The 26,277-nt window shown below is 34.6% G+C and overlaps 1 protein-coding gene across 1 annotated transcript in view; it reads left to right on the forward strand.

Moving 5' to 3' along the window:
• The window catches only part of Rsrc1 (arginine and serine rich coiled-coil 1), a 318,816-nt gene that overhangs the window by 176,637 nt on the left and 115,902 nt on the right, over positions 1-26,277 (forward strand). The window lies entirely within an intron of this gene.

The following is a 26,277-nucleotide window of genomic DNA, read 5'->3' on the forward strand; positions in this document are numbered from 1 at the left end:
TGTTTAGTTGTTAAGAAATTCATGTTGATTTTTATTTTTTTATGTTCTGTAGTTACAGTAAAATGGAAGGAATTTTTTAACTGTAGATCATGATTTTTCTGACATTTTCCTCTGGAAGTTTTATAATTTTGCTGTTCTTATTTAAGACTGTGACCTGTTTTACTTAAATTTTTTATAGGTTACATTTGATTCAGGTTTTTATCATTTTGGTGAAAATTAGGCCAGTATTATTTAAAATTCCTCTAATTACAATAAACTAGTTCATTGGGCTATGCGTTCTGTTGCCATCTAGTCTTAATATGCCATGCTTAATTTCCCGGTGGAACAGCTCCACAAAGACATTTATTCACCTCTTCATATATGTCTAAAAATTGATGCTGTGTTTTTCCATATTGATAATTTAAGTCTTAGTATACTGCTGAAATATATGTATAAATTATTAACCTTTTAAAGGGTTAGTTAAAGCTTATATATTCCAGTTTGACAAATTTTAAGGATTCAAAGATAATTGTAGACCACATATTGTCAGTTATATTTTTGAAAAAATACCTATGTTCACATTGAATCAAGGATCTTTCGTATTAGCTATTTATTATTATACATTACTATAGAAATGTGGTTTTGCGATTGTAGTGTATATATAGGATTGCTACTTTTCAGTGCCACTTTTTTATCAGGCTGCTTCTTTTTCATACTAGTAGTATGAATCAACCCATATGTAATGATGTAATGTTTTGTATTTCTTTGAAAAATGCCCAGTATTACTTTTTAAAATACCTTATTGCCTCACAGAAAAAGTAGATAGCAGGATGGTATGGAATAAGTAGGCACATTGTCATAATTCTTTTGTTCCTATAATGAATCTCAGAGGTAAAATTTATCAATAAATATACAAAAAAGAAAGGGATTGGAAAAACTTTAGACTAGCCTAGTTAAGATAACCTCTTACCTCTGAGTAATCTCTTCTTCCTTGTTTCTGACAACTATCCATCTGCCTGTCTCTGACACTTCATATGAATAGATTCATGTAGAACATGTGGGGTTTTATATTTGTCATGTGGTGCTTTGGAAGTATATCCATGTTGTAATACATCATTAGTTCGGTTTTTTTTTATTGGATATTTTATTTACATTTCAGATGTGATCCTTTCCTCATTTCCCCTGACTCAGGAACCCCCTAGTTCATTTTTTTAGTGGTCTCAGATCCTCCTCATCCAGGTGCATTCCCCCCTCCCCTTTCCCTCTTCGTCTTTCCTTTTCTCTTTCTTTCTAGAATACAAGAAAATTTTTAAAAACTAGCAAATTAAATTTAAAATAAACAAAGATAAAGCATGAAAAACTCAGATGTACCAAAGTATCCAAAATCATTATATATAAGGCAAATACCAAGGTAAGGTTTAAAAAATCAAACAAGTTATTATTATATAAAACAAAACAGAAACAACCCTCTAAAAATCCCATTGAGTTACTTTTGTGTTGCCCATCTATTGCTGAACATGGGGCCTGGGCTTTGTATACCCAGTGGGACTCCTTTGGAGAGAACTATTTTTTTTTTCCAAACAGATGACACTTGGAGACAGCTTCTGGGTTTGGGAATAGAGAATTGTGTCCATTTCCCCTCTAAGTGCTGGAATCCCATCTGGCTTAAATCTGTGTAAGCCCTTTGCATACTACAATAGTGTCTGTATGTTCATATGCACAGCTGTTCATTTGTATCTGAAAGCCTTGTTTCCTTGATATCTTCCATTTCCACCTGCTCTTAAGATCTTTGCATGAGAAGAGGGTTTAGTGAAGATCTCATTCATATATATATATATATATATATATATATATATGAATATATATGTTCCTTCACATTGTCTAGTTGTTGGTTTCTGTATTACTTCCCATCTCCTGTAGAAGGAAGTTTCTCTGATGATGGCTGAGCAAGATGCTGATCTATAGAATGTCCTTAGGAGTGATTTTATTGCTATATTTAGCAGACAAGTATGCTTTTTTCTCCAATGGCCTATCCAGTCAGATTTTTAGCCAGACTTAAGTTCTATCTCATAGAGTTGGCCTTAAATCCAATCAGATAGTCATTTGTTACTCCAATAAACTTTGAACCACTATTGTACCAATGTATCTTACAGACAGTTACCATTGATCAAAGAGTTAGTGGCTGGGTGGTATTTATCTTACTCCTTCCTTTCAGCACCATGAACACTAGTTAGTAGGGGTGAAAGCTCAAGTTAGACACCAGCACCACTTCTCTGTGTTCAATGAGATATGTGGATGTTCTCTTTAACAAAAAGGCCTCCCGTCAGTTTGTGTAGAGCAACCATTAGTCTTGGCAGTCACCTGATTGAGGGTTTCCATGAGGGCCCCTTTTACCAACAACTCAGTTAGATGCAACCCATTTCTAGCACTGGAAGATTGACTCAATGGGAACAGATCGTTAGCTGGGGATTCCATTTATATTTATTTCACATATTATATATTTCAAACAGCTTCCACCATAGTAGGTTTCTATATTATCCCTCAAATGACCCTTAATTTTGGCTGTTATTCCCCCCATTCTTTCCTTAACCCTTTCTTTGTGAGCATTCTCTCTCTCTCTCTCTCTCTCTCTCTCTCTCCCTCCCTCCCTCCTTCCCTCCCTTTGTCCCTCCCTCCCGTTAATCCTCTTATTCCAGTCTCTCCTCCCCCTCCATTGAATTGTTCTCTCCTCCCTAATCCCCCTTACTCTTTTACTAACCTATGTGGTTACATGGAGTTTAACAAGCTTATGGAAGACTTGACATCCACATATTTATGTCTGGAATATCTTACTCATGACTTTTTATGTAACTTCATCAAAATACTTTTAAAGTTTACTTTTTTTGCTTCTTTTGACAGCCAAGTAACATTCCCTTTTGTAAATGTACTACATTTTTTCATGATCCTTTCATCATTGATACACATCTACACTATTTGAAATTTTTGGCTATGATGAATAAAGCAGCAATGAACGTAATTGAACAGGTGTCTCTGTGGTACAACATAGAGTCGCTTGGGTATGTGCCCAAAAGATCAACAGACTCTAAAAGATTCATTTCTTAAAATTCATAGCTGTAAACTATAATTATTCCTTGCATTGCCTGTATTCTGTTCACGTTGGAACTTTCTGCTCATGTTTTGTTTTGTTTGGTTTGGTTTGGTTTGGTTTGGTTTTCTCCTATTTCCTCCCTAGTAGGTTCTTATTTCCTCCCCAGTAGGTTATTTTTTTCCTCTATCATAGTACCATAATAAAATTACAACGATTAATCTCTCATAGATAAGTCATTTGTGAGGAAACTAATGATCTGGAAATTTAAACCTTTATATAGTTGTATGGTATGGAAATTAGAATAGAAGTTACTCAAGAAACTAGGACTAGACATACATATGATGCAGGCTATACACCAGAAGGACTTCAAATGAGTACCACAAACAGGCTTTTATTTCTGTATTCATTACTGCATGATTCTTGATAGTCAGAAATGGTCCCAGCCTAGATGTCCATCAAATGAACAAAGAAGATAGATGATTGATCGATAGATAGATAGATAGATAGATAGATACATACATACATACATACATACATAGACAGACAGACAGACAGACAGGAATTTTAATCAGCTGGAAAAAATAAAATGACATTTGCAAGAAAATGGGTGGAACTAGGAATATTAAGAGAAATAAGCAGATTCAGCAAAATACCATATTATATACAAAACATAAAATTACATGTGTGTATTTGCATATATATGTGTGTAGATCATATACTAGAAATGTGATCATGAGGAGGTTGGAAAGAATGAAAGAATAATGGCAAAGACTGTCTAAGGGACAGGAACCAGCCATGGGGAGACTGGAGAGCCATGTGAAAGAATGGGAAGAGAATGGGGGCGGGAAATGATTGTAGGCAAAGTACAATGATATATATGAATTAGCTGTCATTTTGTTTGCTCACCTAAGGAGTACATTTAAAAGTTTCAGAAATACTCAAATACTGATTGTAACTGATGAATGAATTTTGTGATATTCTAAAATTTTTGAGATGACTATGATATATGACTTTATAAATATAAACTTTAAGTTAATACATGATAGAAAATTACAAAGCAGCCCTGTTATCAAAAAAGGAAGAAGGAAGATGAGTTTTACCTGAGCACTTGTCTTTGTCATTCTTGCTTCTACTATTTGATTTGATAGAACCATTCTGGTATTATCTGTTAGTTTCAAAACCCTCCCTCTTACAAAAAACCAACTCATTTTACACTAAGCATTTTCATGAGCCTAAAGAATTCTCCAAAAGACAATTGATTTTTCCCAGTATGAGGAGGAATATAATTGGTTTCCATGCCTCTTTAATTTCCTTTCTTATTTTTTTATTGGTTATTTTATTTATTTACATTTCAAATGTTATCCTCCTTCCCAGTTTCCCCTCTGTAAACCCCCTATCCCATACCCTCTCCCCTCTGCTTCTATGTGGGTGCTCCCCCACCCACCTACCCACCTACACCTCACTGCCCTAGAATTCCCCTGCACTGGGGCATTGAGGCTTCACAGGACCAAGGACCTCCCCCTCCATGCAGCTGGAGCCATGCGTACCTCCACATGTATTCTTTGGTTGGTCGTTTAGTTCCTGGAAACTCTGGGGGTCTGGTTGGTTGACATTGTTGTCCTTCCTATAGGGTTGCAAACCCCTTCAGCTCCTTCAGTTCTTCCCCTAGCTCTTCCATTGGGGTCCCTGTGCTCAGTCCGATGGTTGGCTGCAAGCATCCGCATCTGTATTGGTAAGGTTCTAACAGAGCCTCTCAAGAGACATCAGGCTCTTATCAGCAAGCACTTCTTAGCTGCTTATAATAGTGACTTCTTGTAATAGTGACTGGGTTTGGTGGTTGCATATGGGATGGATCCCCAGCTAGGGCAGTGTCTGGATGGCCTTTCCTTCAGTCTCTGCTATACTCTTTGTCCCCGTATTTCCTTTAGACAGCAGCAATTCTGGGTTAAAATTGTGAGAAGGGTGAGTGGCCCTATCCCTGTAATTATTGGTACATGGATCTTAAATTATATTTCAGTGTCATGAAGAAAAGTAGAAATTTTCTTTATTTCATGTTTGATAAAGCAACTTACCGTAGAATCCATTTGTAATAGTACTTCATCATCTAAATAATGTCTATCACACTTTGAATTGTATCTATAGTTTTCAAAGTACTTTCATAAATCCTTTATCCCATGACTTCTCAGGACATAGGTAATCAACTCCATTTCACAAATATGAAAACTTGCATATCTGACTAGTATCAGAATTCGGAAGCAAATGTAATGATTTCTGATGTTTGAGCATTTACTCCCTAGAGTTTCAATGCCTTGAGTATTGTTGGTCAGAGATAAGAGTAACAGAGAATGTTACCAAAGACATATTTTATTTTTGTAAATTTAATGTACATTTAACTTACAGTACAGTAAGTTCTAGCTTCAGATTCTGAAGTGTTTTTGCTTAATAATGCAGAAGAATTTAAAGTTCAACTTGTTGAAAAGCTGTTTTTCCTTAACTATATGGAACATTCATAGTATCTATGGAAAGCCTAGATTAATGTTACAATCATTAGCTTTCTGTCCTAAATCTGGAGAATGCATTTCAGTGACCCTTCCTGATATGGAAGTTGGTTAAATGATAAGCACAGATTAGTTGCATATGTATACACATTATGATCCATATCATAAGTTTTACTTAGCAATATACCATAAATGCCTCACTTCCTCTACAGCATATTAAATTGAGATCTGCATTTCTCAGTTTCTATTAGGTGCTCTGAACCAAGTCCTGATCTTTCCCGTCACAAAGACTGGTGATCTTTGGAGTTCCATCACTTCATTTCAGTCTAGCATTAAATGCTTGTGATTCCAAGAATTACAAATAAAGATAATTGATAAGGTTATTACTTCTGGAACCATAAAATGCTACTACTCTGCTTTACCATTTTAAAGCTAACAGAGAAACTTGCTCCAGAGGTGATGACCCTGAAATAGAATGATTTTTTTTTTTTTGACAAAGGTTTTATGTGAGGATACTGCCCTATTCCCATGTAGAACAAATGACAAAAAGGTTCACTCAGACTCATATCAATAGTTTTCAGATTTTTTCCCCTGTGTTGTCTCTCTGAGGGCATCCTAGTAGTCTAGATTGTAGCTGGTTAATCATTAACATAACTTGTACTTGGACAAGTCATTCTACCTTTATAGCCTTTACTTGTTATGGAATTTAGGTTAATACCTATAAAATACTATAATCTGGTCCACACTGTTCCAGTAAATGTCAGCAGTTTGGTGCACAAAGCTTTGTAACATTGTGTTCAGTTCTATAGCTAGGAGGCTGGGGTGCTGCTTTTGGATGCAGAAAAACCTATAGCAACATTGTTAATGCCTGCTGAATGCCAGTTGTTCATTCATAAAGTGAAAATAACAATGTGAACTTTCAGACATGTTAGGAAACCAATATAAATTATTTTAATGAAGACTTTAGCATTCCTAACCTATATATAACTGAGCATTATAGAAATCTTAGCTGAGAAATTCACCAGCTGTTCTCTGTTATATTCCCTGAGTAACTTTATGAAGTTATTAAAGAGAAGCTGAGTCACATGTCTTCCTTAGGCTTGAACTGCTAGATATTACCAATAATAAAAAAACATTGCTTTAAGTAAAACATCAAATAGTTTAGTTTACTTAGACATTTGTCAAAACTTTTTCATCAAGTATAGTTTTTGCCAGCTTCAAAGTTCTACATAAAATTGAATAGCTTTAATGCAAAATCAAAATGACAATGTGAAGTTTGTTTCCAACAATGGATCTGATGTTTGTCTTTGTAATACTCCAAAAAGATAAACCTATTGTTTTCTAAATGAAATCATTAAGTAACTTGTTTTTGAGAAGTATGTTATTTATTTTAGCATTTATTGCATTATTATATTGGAAGAGCTGTTATTTATCTCTAATCGTACTTAGTAAGAAGAAAGCTATCAGTGAGAGTCTAACAATATCAGAGCAACTTGCCATGTTTGAGCAGATGTTAAGCAGACAGTAGTTGAATGTTAATTTTGAGAGGGTGGTATGCTTAAGCCTAACTGAAGTATGTTGCATGTGGGCCTTCTAGACTGGAGTACAATGCTCAATCTCTGGGGAAAATTTTAAAGCTAAACCTCTTTCTTTGGGGTTCTCTATATGGACTCTATCAAGTCAGTATAAAGCAGATCATCCCTAGGCTAAAGCCCTTCAGCTTTTGTTATTGGGCTCTGTAGACCTGTAATTAGGCCTCCTGGCAGGCCTTGCAGGCCAGCTAATGGTCATATGGAGTTTCTATGAGGCAGACTGGCTTTGTATAAATCCTGGGTAGGAATATGTTTATGGGTCACTTCCTACCAGGACCAGGCTTTGTCCTTATGCCCTGGGGCTGACAGGGAGCAGGTTCCCTTGACCATGGACTGTTCAGTGTGCAACTCCAAATCTACTCCACTAATCCCCAGTGTAAACAGAGGATTTAGAAGGGCTTCTGTCACTTACAGTGCCAATTCACTTGGGTGTCTGTGAATTTATTTTCCCTGACTTCATTATGGAAAGACTGACAAGTGTGTAAGATTTTGATGGCTGTTTATACATCAAATGTGTGGATCATTTTAGTGGGTTTAGAATCATCCCAAATAATTAATGTGGGATAATTTAATTCAAAATTATATAAGTAGTTTCTTAGAATTGATTACCTTTTAATATCTTTAAATTTTAAATCATTAAAAATTGTGTATCAATGGTCAGTCTTTTCTTTTAAATAGAACTATAGGTCTTTTTTTTTCTTAAAAGTAAAATAACATTGTATAAAAAAGAATTCACCAAAGTGATCATGAGGATTTTAGATAAGTTAAAAAAAATAACTAAAATATTTATTGTTCTGAATATTTTATATTAAGTAAAAGTTTTATTTTAGTGTAGCAGAGCTTTGGAGGGGAATATCACATTATTTTATAGAATCCTTAAGGAAAATTTGATCCATGAAGTCTTAAAAATAATGAGTTGCATTTATTGAGAATTTTCTGTATAGTCATTACTTAATATACATTTCCCTATGTTTGAAGTATTTTTATAATTGGTTCTTATGTTGTACTCATGCCTATATCAAAATAAAGTATTTGAGTTTTAAGAAAGTAATGATTGAAAATCTACTTTTCTGCTTGTTTAACATAATTTTACTAAGATTTTTTTATCAATGAAATTATATTGAGACTAGATTCTAAAGAGCTTAAAAATCCTAAGTGCATACTGATCAGAACTGTCACCTCTCGTCCTACCAAAAAAAAAAAAAAAAAAAACAGTTTTCTTTTGAAAGAAAAATCAAATGGTGAATACTTTTCTGTCTCATCTAGTAAACAAGTACTCAGTAGTTTGCATTTCATGCTATAAGAATGGCTCGTGACAGATGTGGCTGTAAAGACCACATACGTGGATTGTATGATTTTTATTCTGGTGGAACAAATAGGATCACTCATTACAGTTTAGTCTTTTTCTTTTTTACCACCACCACCACCACCACCACCACCACCATAAAACTGTTTAAATAGAGTATCCTTTTGGTGTATGAGGACTACATATTTTTCTAAATTTTGAAAAAGTCAATGGCAACAAAGAGCCCTTCATCTCTTCCAGATGATATATTATTCATGTTCTTAGTGTTTGGTCTATATATTTGTTAGAATTTTTTCTATAAATACTTCATTGATATCATTTCCCCTCCCTCTCCTCTCTCCTTGTCCTACAATCCAACAAAGTTAAGATTCTGTCCTATTTTTATAGTTTTTAAATTTTTATTTAACATAATTAGAAAGTATATAACTTAGAGACTATAAGAGCTAGGACTTCCACGTAGTTATTAAGAGCACCAAATTGTATTGATGTTCATAGAATGAATGACAAACATTGCATACTCAGAACTTTGTTCTCTCCTAACTAGGAAAACTGTAGTGAGTGTTATTTGTCTTACCACTATTAAAAATAGAAATATTAATATAGTTTAGATATATTTTAGAATTAAAAGAAAAACCCTGAACTAAATATCTAACTTCATTCTCTTTTAGTATTAAACAAGAGTTAGTATTTATATTGAAAACTATCTAGGATGATGTATAAGAAGCTGATGTTGGTTGTGATCTCTGAGTAGCAAAAATGATAGAGCTTAAAACATTCTATTTGCCCTGCCTTCATTTTCTGATTGTGCTCTGGTTATGAAGAAATATAGGAAAGGTTTGTTTTGAACATAAAATGTCCCTGTTGAACCTTGACAAATGTGTGCAGTAGTGTAACGCCAATCTAAAGGACACTTGCTCCAGAAAGGGCCTTCACTCCTGTGCAAGTCAGTTCTCCCTTCCTCAGTCTCCACCTTAGCCACTACTAATCTGATTTGTGTTGCTGTAATCCCACAAAATAAATGTAAACAAAATCAGCTAGTTTTTCTGATTCTAAATCAGTATGTGTTAGGGAACGTATTATATACATATTAAAGTTTGAATTTCAAATTGTTCATACTTATTTTATAGAAATTTAATTCATTTTGAATAGCTAACATGAATTTGCATCCAAACATTTCTTAAATTCAGACATTAATTTCTTGGATATTTGATTGTATTTTCCACATAGAGACATTCAATCTTTCACCATTGTGATATGAACTGCTGTGTTTTAGTTTTTGTTTGTTTGTTCCAGATGTTTTCCTCTGTTTCTATTTTGCTTCACTATTTTATCACGAGTAAATGTTGCATTTTGTTAAATGCCTTTTCTTTTGAATGAGAATTGAAATTATATGAATTTCTTTCTTACATATATATTTTGTATTATTTGTTTACAGTCTTATAATTTTAGGAGTAACACCTCTTGAACATGATGTGCTTACATTGCTATATTGCCTCATTCTACTCTGTAAAATTGTTTTTCCTCTGTATATTATATAACAATATGTATCATTCTAATTTTATAATATATGATTATATGAAAATGATCCTGTTTATAAATATATTATGATATAATATATTGCATATGATTAAGTAATATCACAATGATTAAGTAAATATTACATATTATATTTATCTTATCTTGTATTTATTATCAATTATAAAAACACTGTTACAGACATTTCTGTGCCTCGTTCCCTCTAAGATATGTCAGTTTCTAGTTCACAATAACTTAAACGATAGAGTCCTTGGTTGACTGATACTCAGTGAGTGGATGAGTAAGTTACTGGTAGCATATGTAAATGTTATTTACAGATCATGGAAGTTGAATCCTGATCTGGAGTTTAGAGTATTTTGGAAGCAAAAGAATTGGCTCAGTAGTTCGGAACACTTGCTTTTACAGAAGGCCCATAGTTTGGTTCCCAACACCTACGTGTTAGCTCACAATGTTTTCTAACGCATTTCCACATCTGACAGGCACAAGGCTTGTCCATAGTCAATACACATACATGCAGAGGAAACACTCATACAAAAAATAAAAATGAGTAAATCCCTTAAAAAATTAAAAAGTAGGTATGCATTCTATTTCTTATATGAAACATATGAGTGCATTGTTTCATACTAATTTCTTCACTATTAGTGTTTGCTGTTTAGAGTAATATTGTAAGCTGCATCTCTTTAACACCCCTGTTTATATTCCAATATTCATATAAGTGGACCTAGACCATCTTCATTATGGAAAGCTTCAGTAGTGGATGCTTACTAGTAGTCAGTGAATACAGGGAAAATAGTTGTTTACCACAGAATTCCAGTGGATTGGGTATTTTCTTTGGTTGTTATATCAGAGGGACTCATAGTTACAGCTTCTCAATATAGGGCAACCCAGAGTATATTCTAAATCACCAAGAGTATCTTTCCTATAGGACTACTTTTTAATTTAGAATTCATAGCTATGTAGATCCTCATAGAAACAGAGGTAGAAAGTGATAGTAAGAAAGTTGAGGGAGATGCAAGTATTCTCCTTACCCTTCATCTCTAAAGTGAGAAGGAAAGCTCAACTTGGGTAATCTAGACCTATAGTTTACTAATTTTCTAAAATATGGACATCGATATGTATGTATGTATAAGAGGTATAAACATAACTAGACTCTGAGAAATTTATACATGCAAAAGCACACAAAACAGATTTTTTTCATCTTTTACAGTTCATTAATATATTTATTTAATTCAGTGAGGTGGTATGTCCAACTCAACACTGGGACAGTTATAAATGTGGCCTGACAATAGTTAGTCATAAACTTATATAAAATGTAGGGTTTTTTCCCATAGGTTTTTGTTTTTATCTGTTCTAGTGTATGGGGGCGTGCGTGTATGCATAGCTTGATTATGTGATTCTAGAGCATGATGCCAGAGTTGCCACAGTGACAAATAGTTAGGCATGTCTGCTTGAAGTCAACATGAAACAAATGTTATCTGATCATCAAACTTTACATATGCCTATTTTCAGAAATGTTTCTGTTAGTGTGCCAATCTTATAGCACTTTTGCTTATAAAAAAGTAATTTCAGTTTTGAATTTAAAAGTAAATTTACTTTTAATACTTTTTAATTAAAGGCTATATGTATTAATTTCTATGACATCTTTGCAAAAGATTATAAGTAGTACTTTTCATGTAAATGTGAAGAGCCCTTTAAGACAAGCTGGCTGGGCTAGCAGTATTCTTCCTTAGCTGTCTGAGGTCTGAGATTTCAAGTCTGTACAACCACACCTGGCTCCATGTAGACACTGGCTGTTGGTTCTAAATTATTCCATATGAGTCATTCCTACCATTATATGTGTTCATTAAAGCGTGAAATGACCATTGGTTTTTATATAAAAAAAGGTAATTCTGAGATTTTGATAAGGCCCTTAACATTGTAGAATTGTTTTTAAAATCCTATTTGTGTATTGTTGTCATTATTGTTCTTGGGAAGACATTTTGAAAATCCAAAGACCTTGAAATGTAAGTGAGATTTATCAAAATGCTGTTGATTTATTCAAAAAACAATTGATAAATTGGACCTCATGAAACTGATAAACTTCTGTTAGGCAAAGGACACTGTCAATAGGACAAATCAGCAACCTACACATTGGGAAAATATCTTCACCAACCCTACATTTGATATAGGGCTAATATCCAAAATATACAAAGAACTCAAGAAGTTAACCTCTAAAAAACCCCAAATAATCCAATTAAAAATGGGGTACAGAGCTAAACAGAGAATTCTTAACAGAGGAATATCGAATGGCTAAGAAGCACCTAAAGAAACATTCAACATCTCTAGTCATCAGGGAAATGCAAATCAAAATGACCCAGAGATTCTACCTCACAGCAGTCAGAATGGCTAAGATCAAAAACTCAGGTGACAGCAGATGCTGGTGAGGATTTGGAGAAAGAAGAACACTCCTCCATTGTTGGTGGGATTGCAAACTGGTGCAACCACTCTGGAAATCAATCTGACACTTCCTCAGAAAATTGGCAATAGTACTTTCTATCTGATGACCCAGCTATATCACTCCTTCACATATTTCTACTCTTTAAAATTGTTAATCCTGTTAGATAATCGTCATATAGGAAGGCAAGCATATTCTTTGAAAGTCCTGTCAAGGTTAATATTTTTCATCTTTCGGTACAGCGCAGATTCTCAATAGTGTTTGAAATGACAAATCCCATTGTTTTTATTGTTTCATCCGTTTTCATCATAGAAGTCACTATCATTGGTAACTATAATAGTATAAAATGTATCTTTAAATATTAAAACTTAAAAGCTAAGAGTTACTCTTTGATCTATGGATTATAAAATGTATATCTATTTTCTCTCTATCCATAATACTTTAAGGTGTACCTTAATTTCGATTAAGATTCCTGCCTGGCTTCTGAAACAGTTGGAGCCTTTGCCTTTGCAAGGCTGGGATGACAAAGGAAGAAAGAAATTTTAAGACATTGTTAAGAAGCATCTAAGACATCTGCCCTACCAGTTGAACGAGCCCTCTGAGAACAGTAACACTGTCAAACCAGAGGCCACCGAGCACTATAAAGTAGCTCCGTTTAACCTGTACCTTACAATGACCTCCCTTCAGTATCTTCTAATTGCCAAATGAAAACAACAGCTCAAGGCCAAGGCACTCTGTTTGATGTTTTGTCTACGAAGTTCTGCATGGAAGAGTACCCACAGCAGATTAAGGGGGAAATGTGTCTGGTTTACTCATCATAACCACTGGTGATTACTGGGAGACAGTAGTTACTGGTAGATAGCTGAACAGTTTCCCTATCGCTGCTGAGTGTCAGTAGGAAAGTGGAGGGAGAGTGGTTCTCATGAGCAATTGCAGTGAAATTTGCTTTTTTCTTACATATGTTTTCAAATAATAACATATACCACTCCAAATTTGCTATAAGTTTCATTATTTACTTGGAATTTTATAGGATAGCATGCTTTCCCATAGAATTTATTTGAAGAAAAATAGACTGTGCTAGGGCCCGTTCCAGACAGTGGGCTCGTTGCAGTTGTCAGGATATTGTTCTTACAGTTGTGCAGATGAGTATAAGGTACACGGTACCTAGATGTTAATCTGTTTTTTAAGTTTGACCTTACCAGATGCTATACTAAGTAAAAAGTGGGTTTTTTTTTTTTTTTAAAGTACAGAGGAAACAAGGAATCTCTGCCTCTGCCTGAAGAAACAGGAAGAACTCAAAAAATAAGTGTAAAAAAGTATAACAAACAAGAAATTTTCACCTTTACAACCTTTTGTAATAATATTTTGTAATTTTTATTTCCTCACCTGATACCTTTGCAAATCCTACGCATTAACAGATGGCTTCTAAAAACTGGTAGTAATAGTCTGAGTAATAAAGTTCTTTTGATATAGTTACTGAAAGAATATTTATCATTGCCTTATTAAATATGGAGAAATAAGTGTGCCATTTTTTCCAAATGGTTTCATTTGCTCGTGTTTTCTTTGTTGATCCAAATGAATGAAATTAGAATAAACAATCTCAAAGTCATTTGTAATCAGGAGCTGATTAATGGAATTTGGTTTCATAGTCATTATTCATTCACGAACACCTGATATCTTTCCCATAAACAAATTGTGTTTGTCCAAATTAAGAAATTAAATGAAGCATTTGATGAGTTTATGATTGACCCTTCTAACTCAGAGCCCATTAGTCAATGTCGTCATCATAGAAAATGGTTTGACTAATGTGTTGTCTGAAGAAGCATGTGGATTTATTATGACTTCTGATTAATGCTCGCTGCAAGCCAGACAACTAGATTATAATAATTTTTTGATTCTCATTTTAACAGTCATTGAAGAATTTCATTTCTGATGAAATGTATTTATGTGCCATTAGATTTAGGGGATGATTTTATGGTGTTGAGAGGGTAATTTTTTTCAAGTCTATATTTTAAAAAGGATTTAGTATATAACTTAGAAAAGGTGGTTTAAAAAAAATGGTCATACATCTTTTGACTTTTGTGGACATCATCCTTTCCTTTCAGGATTATGAAATTAAAGGCTTTTAACCTAGAATTTGTTATCAATAACTTTAAGAGAACAACAACATTTGAATTTCTTGCACATTAATTTAAAACCTTAATTTGATAATTTAAATATTTCTTTTGAAATCGTTTATAGTATTTATTTAATATGGTTATATTCCCCAATAAAATGAGACCCTCTTTTCTCAGCATTAGAACTGGATTTCCACCTTTACAACCTGTATTTGTATGTTTGGTTGGTTTGTTTTGTTTTAAAGTTAAGATACAAAACAATATACTGTGCTGTGGCATTTTCATATGTATGTATTATTTTGTTTCATCCTAATTTCTCCTCCTCTACTTCCTTCTCCCACTCCTGTGTTCCCATTTTAAATGGGTTTTTAATGGAACAGTTTAGCTGAACAAATGCAACATAGGCTCTGTGGGTAGTGCAAGGTGAAGAATATATGGGGATAAAGAAGTGAAACTCCTCACGTATGGACTGTAAGTGTAATGGGAGGAGATCCTGGTAAGGATTTAAAGGTAAAAAACAGAGGATTTCATCAACACTTACAAGCTAGAAATATATACAGGGCTTATTGTTTTCTTGTGAAGTAAATCGTTGTGCCTGCCTCAGAAAGTGAGGAATGGGGAGAAGAAAGCACAGCACCAGGACTCTTTTGGAGACACTCTCATTTCCTTCAAACTGTGCCCATGTGGTAATGCACCAATGTTCTTTTGTGCTCTTTCTTATTTTATATTTAAAAACAAGGGAACTAGCACCAGATAAATGACTGCTATATCGTCCTTACTCTTTCATTTAGCTTACATCAGATAGTCACAGTACCATGATGAGAAAAGACAGAGCTGTGAGTAATATTTTCAATACCTTAAAGATTTTAAGATCTGCCCAAATTAGAATCTTTCTCCCTAGGTTTTCCTTATGTAATTGCTTTATTTTTAATGAGATCAAGGATTCAATATACCAAAGAATAGAGTGAATTAGAAGATATTCATTGGTTCTTCTGTGTGAAGCAGTACTAAGACTCTATTTACAGTCTTCTGCTAATGGGGAATCCTCATGGGCCATACTGTGAGCTGAGAATCTTATAGCATCACATAAACAAAAGGACAGACAGAGGGTTATTTGTAGCATGACCAAGAACTGAGGTTACCTCTGAGTTATATTAATTTAGAATCTTTCTTTTGTTGAAGGTTCTGTGGAAAACACAACTTTTTTTTTTACTTCTTTTGAACATACAAACTAAGTCATAATTTCCTTTCTTAAAAATGAGACTCTGAATGAGATTCTACAGGCATTACATTTCCTCTGCATATGACATGGTCTAAAAATATTTAAAGAGATACCAGACATGTACCTCCCAAAGGCTTAGGCAGAGTGACTCCAAAGCTTATATGCTTATTAGGTTTCTAAATATGTTTTCTGAAATATCTGGATAAAAATGTGTTTCTGTTCAGTTTTGAATCAATTACAGTACCAAGATAGTTGCCCAGCTATAAAGAAATAATTCAGAACACCTAAATATTCCAAGATTACACACCTACTAAAAGGAAGGCAGAGAGTTACTATGGCAAAGTAGTATGAAGCAGCTAAGAAATACTGAAGGGGAGGAAGGAGAATGAACTATTATTTTAAGTACTGACTGTGTATCTGTAATCAATATAGGACAAGGTGCAAGAGACAGCTCAGTCTCTACAGCGCTTACACTTTTCCTGTCAGAAATCACATAAAAAGTCTGGGTGTAATGAAGCATACTTACAGCCCCAGGGGGAACAGAGACAGAAAGATTTCTGCGGCTGTCTGTCCAGCCAACCTTGCCTGCTGAATGAGCTCCAGGCCAATAAAAGAAAAATAATACGGCTTGTGCCTACAAAATGATATTGGTCTACACCCCCCACACATAACAGCTGTATACACACATACTCCACATACACACAGATGCAAAAATCAGTATAATACAAAAGGAGTACTAAAATAAGCTTAATTTTAAAATAGTATTTTGTATATGCAACACAAATGTGAAATACCATATTTATTGGTTCCTGTTTTGTTCCTATGACAAAGTCGCTGATGAAAGTAACAGAAGTAAGGACAGACTTGTTATGGCTCACAATTTAAAGGGATATCCCATATGGAGAGGAGGAGGTTCGGCAGAAACAGCCTTTGTAGAATAGCAGAAACATGAGGAAGGTTATCCATTCATCCAGTAAGAAAGCAGAGAAAATTAATGCTCGTAAGCAGGTCTCTTTCTCATTTTTTCTTTGTTATTTTGTTCTGGATCATAGACCATGGGATGGTGCGACAGACATTCATAATAGATGTTACCTAAAAGACATACTCAAAGGAGATTATAAACCTAGTAAAGTTGACAGCATTTAATGAACATTACAGAAAATACTGTTGGCTGTAATTTTTCCTCAAGTATATTCTACATAAGAAAAGACCAGAGTTTCCATTCTTTCTTTAATGAAAGGAGGTGGTCCAATTTGAAATAAATTGTCTTGAAGAAAGTAATATCAGGTTCTAAGGGAATGCATTTAACTATGGAGAAAAGAAAAAGAATGGGAGCTTTAAATATGCAGTATTAGGAAAAGCTGGGTGGACAGGGCCAGGGAAGGTAAATTAACCATGTTTCACAGCCTTCTGTGCCACAGTAAACAGAAAGGTTTCCCTGATAAATGCATCTGCTGATGTTCTAAAATCTGAAAACAAAAATGGGATTTAGAGGTGGAGACTTTGGAAGATAATTTGGTTTCTCTAAGGTCATGATGGTGAGGTCTTCCTGGTGGGATTACATACATTGCCCCCCCCCCAACACACACACTCCATACTACCAGCTTGAAGAACAACCTAATGCAAACCAACCACACTGATACCTTGACTATAGGCTTCTAGGATCCAGCACTGAAAAAGAGTTTCTAATGTCTCTGTCATTCACTGTATTTTATGAGGACAACCTGAGCTTCCTGAGATATCTCTATGATATCGCCTACTATTTTTTCCTAAGTAAGCCCATTGCTCTTCTAGCCTTAGACTTCTTAAGATAATCTCTGAAACAAATGATGCTTAAATGGGCTCAATAGAAATATTATTAATTTTTTTTAAGATTTATTTTATGTCTACTTAAGTTTTCTATCTGCATGTACATCTGCATGCCAGAAGAGGGCATCAGATCCCATTTTTCCATGGTTGTGAGCTGCCATGAAGTTGCTGGGAATTGAACTTAGGACCTCTGGAAGAGTAGCTGGTGCTCTTAACCACTGAGCCATCTCTCAAGCGCCTCTTAATTTCTTTTAATTAAAATAAAACTACATCATTTATCTCCTCCCTTTCTTCTCTCCAACTCCACTCATGTCCTCACAGTGCTCCTTCGAACTCATGACGCAACACACAAATATAACCTGCTGAGTTTGATTACTGTTGCTTGTCCGTATATGATTTTAGAACTGAACACTTGGTTAATTTTTAGGGGTCTCATCCCCAAGAAGGACTACACTCAGCATCTCTTAGTTGCCTTTAGTTATTTGTCTAGGGGTAGGTGTTTGTGAGATGTCCTTTTTCTATTTAGCATGCTTACTGGTGTTATCTTTATTTAGGCCTTGTTTCAGTAGCCATATTGCTAAGGTACCTGGGTACTTCCCTGTCATTTCTAGAAGACACAACTTCTCATCAGATTTCCCAATCATCTGGCTCTTACAATGTTTTCATCTCTTCTGTGATGTTCCCTGAGCCTTAACTATATTAATAAAGTGGCAGTAGTAGGTTCTTCACAATGGTCCATGACCTCAATAGTCACTGATCGTTGGCTAGGTTTTCAGTACCAGGCCTGACTTCCTTCTGTTCAACAGGCAGGCCTTAAGTCCAGTTAGACAGGTGCTGGTGCCACTGTTGTACCTTTAGGGTTATCTTGTCCTGCTGATCATTGTTTTGGTCCAAGGGTATCACAGCTGGATAGCACTATTGGCTGTTTCCTTCCCTTGGGTGCTTGCATTGCACCTTCTGCTACTGTGACAACTATTCCTCAAGAAGGAAACTTTCAGGACAGATCTAGTTCAGATCCTCTGAGCTCCATGTCCAAATTGGACGTTGTTTTCAGCAATAGGAATTTACTTACATTCTACCTCTGTAGAAAATTCATTTTGTTCATTCTGACTACATAATACATCTAACAACAATAAGAATTTGTAGGTTTAGGATATAAGACTGAGGAAACCAAAAAATATATTAATTTTGAAAGTATTAACTTTTATTGTGTAAAAGTTCTCAAAACCATGAGATAGGGCTTTTCTGGGGTCTTATATAGAACACTTTCTCCTAATTGAACTACTTACTATGCCCATGATAGGTGTTCTTAATACTTATCATGATATTACTATATTTTACTTGCTTATTCATAACCTGTAGCTCTCATCCTTCACTTTAAAAGTTTATTTTTACAGCAGCTAGAGACCATTATAGAAATTCATAACTCTGAAAATTCAGTGAACTCCTGGATCTTAAGTGCTCATTCCCAGTTGATATTTCTACAACACAACCCCTACACTCCTAAGGCTCTGGGAACATTTAGGAGATGAGCAGGAAGATCTTAAGCACCAGATGATCAAAGTGTCTTTTACAACTTGCAGGGAAGCTGCACCCATGAAATCTCAACAATATGGTCACCTAGGTAAGACCTACACATTGACAGCACTTGTCATGCTAGCGTGGATGTGGACGCACATACCCCACCCCTAGATAAAGAGCGACAGGCAATTAATGGCTTGTGAGAGAGGGAGACTTAGTCTTTTCTAGGGCTGAGTTCCTGGTAAGTTATGTACTGTCAAGTGGTCATCTCTGAAAATTTGTACATAATTTTAACACTAAATAGACTCAGCAGATAGGGTTATGTGGGTGCTTTTGTGTGTGTGTGTGTGTGTGTGTGTGTGTGTGTGTGTGTAATTGAAGAAGAGGTCATGAATTTCAGAAGAGTAGGGGAAATGACATATATACAGGAGTTGGAAGGCTAGAAATGATGTAAATATAATAAATACATTCAATTCTAAGAAAAAAAATGGAAAACTAGTGTTTCATTTAATGATTTTATACCAACATCAAGAAACAAGGTTAACCAAGAGATTTTTTTTTCATGTTTATATTGGTAGACAGAATAAAATAATAAGTTGTAATATTTTTGTAAAAATAGTAAAATATCATTAAAAATAATGTAGGCTTTCATATAATGAAATGACAAGTGAATGACAAGCCTTTGACAGAAATTTTGGTTCTTTTTATAAGTTTTCTTCTTACTATAATTAAGAATTTCTGTAACCTGTCTCTGCAAAACTGTCCTGGTATAAAACTGCCACACATTCACCACACTGCACACCACCCCATTTTTTATCTCTGGTCTTAAATATTAAATAGCCTCTCTTCTTCTGCTGTTCTCATATGAGTTGGATGTATCCTATCTTTGATTCAGTCTGTCAAATTTTTCTCTTATTCGTCACTTTGTCTGCCCCTCAATTAGGTGTCACTTTCAAACATGGCTTCTTCCTTCCACAAACTAACCTTACCTTCTTTGTCCAGGATTAAAAGTGTGTACTAACTGTGGTGTGTCTGTATTTCAGATAGATCATACTGTAATCCAGGGTGTGTCTGCATTCCAGATCATGTCTTTGAATGCTATCCCTTGCCACAGCAGTTATATTACTGAATTAAAATTCCTCTACGCATACATACTTGAGCTAAATGATGGTACAAATGAATCATAAGCATAATGGCTATAGAGAAAAAATTGGTTTTACTAACTGAGAAACTCAGAAACACAAATGAAAATGCTGATAATAGTTTAATGTAGTGTTAACGGTTGATAGTGTTCTCTTTCCTCTCCAGTACAGATTTCTCTGCTGATCAAAAATGAGCATAATTCTTATCCCACAGTTCTAACCCATAGAAGATCAGAGTGAGTCTAACAGAAAAAACTACTTCTTTGTAATATGTGTGTGTGTGTGTGTGTGTGTGTATGTATACTTTTTATTATATATGTGTATATATATACTTGTCTATATGAATGTATACTGTGTGTATGTATTCCTTCAGAGGCCAGAAGCAGGCATCAGATCACCTAAAGCTGCAGTTGCATAATTGTAAGCTGCCCAAAGTGAGTGCTGGGAATCAAACTCTGATCCAGTGAAAGAGCTGCAAATGTTCCTAACTGCTGAGCCATCTTTCCAGCTTCATAGGTTTACCTGTCATAACAGTCTGCCTCTTCAGAAAAATATTGGTTATAACATACCAAATTGTGGGTGAGCTTTAAAACTCAGATTCAAATTTCAATTAAATATTGTCAACATTTTTGCTACGTGGACATTTTGAATATACATTTATATACATGATAGATATATACACACATATAGCTACAAGAATGAACATCCTAACTTATGTGTTGTATAAAGGCATTGCTTTTGGTAGATAATAGGTGTTGAACTATTCATGAACTCCTGAGCAAAGAATAGTGTAAATGTTTCAAATAATTTAGGTCCATCATAGAAAGTTAAAGATCATATATAGTTAGGATCCAATTTAAATGATGATTTTTTTAGCTACATATATGTTTAAAAGTCCTGCAAGACTTTGGGTAGTTTTTGTTTGCCTTTTGCCTTTCCCAAACACCATAGATGTCTGGAGTCTTCTACAGATAATTGCCATCCTCTTTGAGATATATTATTTCAGACATTTCTTTCTTTCCTCCTGGAAAATATAAATATCTTGATCTCATTTAACAAATGCACTACAGTTTCTCAGTATATTTAAATAACAATCTTGTGTCTTAAATCAAAGGAAAGTTGAGGAATAATAATTTCAGTACCTAGAGTCCAAAACAGACTTTTCTCTCTGTTTTAATCCTTTTCATTGGATGATCATTGGAACAGTTTTATACCAATCAAATTAAGCACCTTGAGACCAGAGGCCAAATGAAAAATATTAAAAGACTTCCAAGAAGGAAGCCAGATTTACTGTGTGTACCCAACCTTAGTAGTCTACTCTGCCTGGTGTGAATATGGTGGAAATGCTAAAGTTGGGATGAGGAGCAGCACATGTATATATTGTGGCTCTTTATGAGTAATAATTTATGTAACAGTATTTATTTAAAATAATTTGAAATAAAAGTAATAATAGCATAAATAATCATATTTCCCTTTACTGTAGCTATTTATTGAATACTGTTCTTTAGTAGGCATAACTTTGCATATCATTTTTCTTTTTACAATAATATGATAAAATAAATAGAATATCTACATTATTGTATTAAACTTTAAAAGTCATGGTGAATAACAATTTTACTGGTTTGTCAAAGGACATAGTTGTTTTTAACTTTAATTTTTGAAAATAGTCATGAAAGTTCTTAAACATTAACAGTTTGAAGAGAGTGAATGGGTCTACACTGCCAACACTCCAACAATGTGTTAGGAATGCTGTGTTGACTACTAGAAAGTTGAGATAAAATAGATCACTTTCTCCTAATGCACTTGGCTTCCTTTTACTAGTTGGGAGTAGACATCTGCTTTTACATATTCTCTTTCCAGATCTCAGGAGTTGTGTTTGTTTTTTTTTTTTTTTTTTTTTTTTAACAGAAATTAAAAGTGTTTGTTGCTATTCTGTTTTGTAAGGGATGGTGAGAGTATTGAGTATCAAAGAATAGATCTATCCATGTTCAGAGCATACATAAGCCAAAGCCAAGCTGAAGAAAGAATGGAATATAGAATGACATTTTGACTCAGTAAGAAGGTCTTCGTGGGTCAGATCACAGCTAAATGAAGCTTTGTCATTTTAAAAATGTCTAATTTCAGAAATGTCTCACAGAAAGTCAGTAGAGGCAAATTCATTAAATTACAAGTGTAATGTAAATTGGTTGCCATTTATAATGTGAAACACATTTAAAAATAAGTCTTTTTAATCCTGAATTCAGAAAAAGCTACCACTTCCCCACTTTTACTGATAGAAGAACACTAGACCCTAATATTAAGTTAAATATCCGCCAATTATAAAAGCAAAGAGTACTGTGGTAGATTTTTTTTAACTTTAGAATGAAGATATCAGAAAGACATTTAAGTAATGATGTCTAATCATCATTGAGATTATGATTAGACATTACAAATCATGTAATTAGAGTATACCAAATTACAAATTATGGTATACTCTATATGCCCTCATTTTATGCTCTGATTTCATATTTGTCAAGTACTGAGACCAATTTCTTGTTCTCCTTATCAAGGAACAAGTGAAAGACTTACACTACAGTCTAGGAGGATAATTTTGATTCAGCCAGAGTCTCTTCTACCTTCCACTATTACAGTTAACCATTGTGAGGCTGGGGTGTAGCTCAGTTCATAAAGGGTTTCTCCAGCACACACAAAGTTTTAATCAGTCTCAAGCACCACATACTGTGATGTAGTGGTACTTGTTGGTAATTCTAGCACTCAGGTGACAGAGCCAGGAGCCTGTAATTCAGAGTTCTTCTCAGCAACATAGTTCTATGGCTACATTAAGCCAGCCATAAAGAAAGGAAAAGTAAACATGGTGTCTTAATATGGATACTATACACTTTAAAATATTAGATTTAACAGAAGTATGATCTAGGAATACTCTCACTAAGTCAATTCATGCTCCATATTATATGACCTGTATGTTCACATAAACAACATACTTCAATTTATCAAACTATAATAATAGTTTAATTTTTAATATTTTATCAAGTTTTAACATAAAGAATGGCAGCTGTTAAATAATTGATAGAAATGCTGATTTTAAAGTACTTTGGAAGGCTATGTTGTCTTGGTTTTGATTTGAAGTGGTAGATTTTTTCTTTTACGCAAAATAATGAGTGGTATGCATTCATATTCATGGAAAGCCAATTTCTTTGCATAAATTAACTCAATAATAAAGTGTGCTACTAGCTTTTGTTAGGTATTTGAAATAAATTCACATTTTAATACATTAATACTTTGCATGTTTGAATCACATAAAGGATCCTACATTAGACTTTACTCACTTGTGATTCAGAATTGGTGCCCAAGAAATAAATAAGTTAAATATTATTGCTACATATTATTGCTGGTAATATGTAGAAATTGGTAAAGAATTTTAGAGCATGGATAAGCTCAGGAATGAAACTGGTGTAAAAAGGACAAGGCCAGTGAGTGTTGAACATGCAGATTAAATGGATAGTGGTTTAAGTGTAGTGTATCTCCTCCCAATCTTACATCGGGGATTAGTGTTTTCATGCAGCAGTGATGCATGGTGGGTCCGAGTGAAAGAGTTTGCACTTGAGGATTGTAGCTGTCCCGGGTTCATAGTTGCCATCTCTCATTAGTAAGTGGGCTGTTGCTCCTCCTGTGGTGGTTTTGGTATCTTCCCTCAGTCCTGCTATCCTCATACACATTTACTCTCCTTTCCCCAATTCAGCACACATGAAGCAGCATGAGACCTGAAGTAGAATTGGAACAGACAGAGCCCTAAAGCCTTCTACTTCTATTCTTAAGAACTGTGAGCTTAATAAACATCTTTTCTTATAAATTCCCCTGCCTTAGGTTCTTTGTAAAAGCAAAGTAAAAGAATTAAGTCCAGATGAGTCTTACCACTGCATGAAATTTGGGATGGGATAATCATATGGCTGGGTGTCTGTGAACTGGAAGGAAGGGGCAGAAAGTGTTAGTTACTCAGTGAGTCTCTATGATGGGAGGGAGGGAAGAAGAAATAGAGGAAGCAAAAAGACATGTGAACTTTAGGTTTATATGAACACCTAGGTTCACAAAAGCATGAGTCTGCCAGACATTAAAATCATGTGTAGTGCTTCCATGAAGATTGCAATGGAGCATTAGTGCTGCTAAAGCAAAATACCTAAGTCTGCGTGATTTGTTTTTTGATAGTTTTAAAGCTGAAAACTTCCCATTCAAGGTATCAAAAGTATATGAATAGATAATTACAGCCATCCCAGATAACAACTTTTTTTTAAAAGATAACAACTTGGACCACTACATCTTCACATGGTAGAAGACTTCAGAGTACAAAAGATGGAGTAGTATCTAGTTCGCTCAAGGTCTTTTGTCAATCTATGAGGGCAGAATCCTTATGTCTTAGTTACTCCAAAGACCCTACTTAATCTTGTTGTACTGAGAATTCAATTTCAACACAAATTTCTGAAGAGTTATTCCAACTACAATAGGTTGGAATGTATAGTTAATCAACTATAAATTCATGGTGATGAAGGTTTTCAGCTCCTCAGAGAAGCCTGCTCTGCCCACTGTCATGCACAGCAGCAGTTCCTCTTTCCATTACTTAGTACAACCTAAAGGTGATGTCATGTCTAAGTTGTTCAGTACAGGAGCCACATCACCGTGCATGGGAAGTGTTCAAACAATCATTAGCCATCTCTGCCAAGACATTCCAGTCAACATTCAACATTGTTGGTTGAAAATTGTTAATTTTTAGGATGGTGGTGGTGGTGGTGGCGGTGGTGGTGGTGGTGGTGGTGGTGGTGGTGGTGGTGGTGGTGGTAGGTAGTAGTAGTAGCAGCAGCAGCAGCCAAGTTTTGCTACATTTATTTATTAATTTGTGCCTATATACACCTTTGTATACAAATATACATGTTATTTATAGTTTATATTTGAATTATGTACAAATTTTGTTAAATTTAGGAAAGAGTTGGTGTTCACACCATTTGTTGATGTTCTTCATAGTTGTAGTCATTTACTACCCCCACAGCCCCATTTTTGAAGCTGGATCCTAATACTTAGCCCAGTATAGCCTGAATACTCCTATCTGTTCTTGAATACAAAGATTACAAATGTGAAGCATCATAATCATAATTAACCACCTAATTTTATTACTTAATCTGTTCTTAATTGTATGTAGATGGTCACATGGTTTTAGTTCTACCCCTTATTTAGGAAAATAATTTAGTACATAAGGAGGCTCAGTTATCCTTTCTATGAAGTGGGGACAGGATAACACTCATCTCATAAAATTAGAAGATTAAAAATACTGTGACCTTATATGACTGGCTAAAAGTCTCCTCCCAGTTTTTGGAGGAAGGGTACCATCAGAAAAAAGCCACTGTCCTTCTGCCTGTTGCTGAGAGAACAGCTTCTCACATTTGCTTCTTTGATTAATCCTGGATTGACATAGAAACAGAGATTGTCTGGTTGAAGACAAGACTGTAGTACATTATACACATGTATGAAAATATCGTAAGGGGGCCTATTTTGTACAGTAAATACATGCTAAGCAAAAATTAATATTAAAAAGATTACATGAGAACTAAATAATTTAACAAGAAATACCAAGTTCTACATGTTGTTTTACTTTCTAAGAAGAATTGACAATTGCATAGTCAGAGCATCTGTAATTATTTAGTAAATTAAATGTGTGGATTCCAAAAGCATGATTTCTGAATCACTTTTTTTCTTCAAATGACAAAGAAATCATGGTATGTAAGATCTCTGTGATTAGTAATTATATATAAAAGGCAAGTCAAGGCTATGCAGTAATGTCTTTGGCCAGTGTGCAGAGAAAAATCACTTTGACTTTATTTCAAGTAACACCATGCTTTATCACAACTGTTCAAGGGGCAGAGAATAAGTGAGACATCTCTTTTCCCCACCACACACAAGTGGTTAAGGACCATCTTGAATGGGAACAAAAGGATAAGAAGAGCAAGAGGTTGGGGAGGTCATGGGTACAACTGCCTTCTAGACAGG

Source organism: Arvicanthis niloticus, chromosome 4 (genome assembly GCF_011762505.2).
Source record: "Arvicanthis niloticus isolate mArvNil1 chromosome 4, mArvNil1.pat.X, whole genome shotgun sequence".
NCBI lineage: Eukaryota > Metazoa > Chordata > Mammalia > Rodentia > Muridae > Arvicanthis > Arvicanthis niloticus.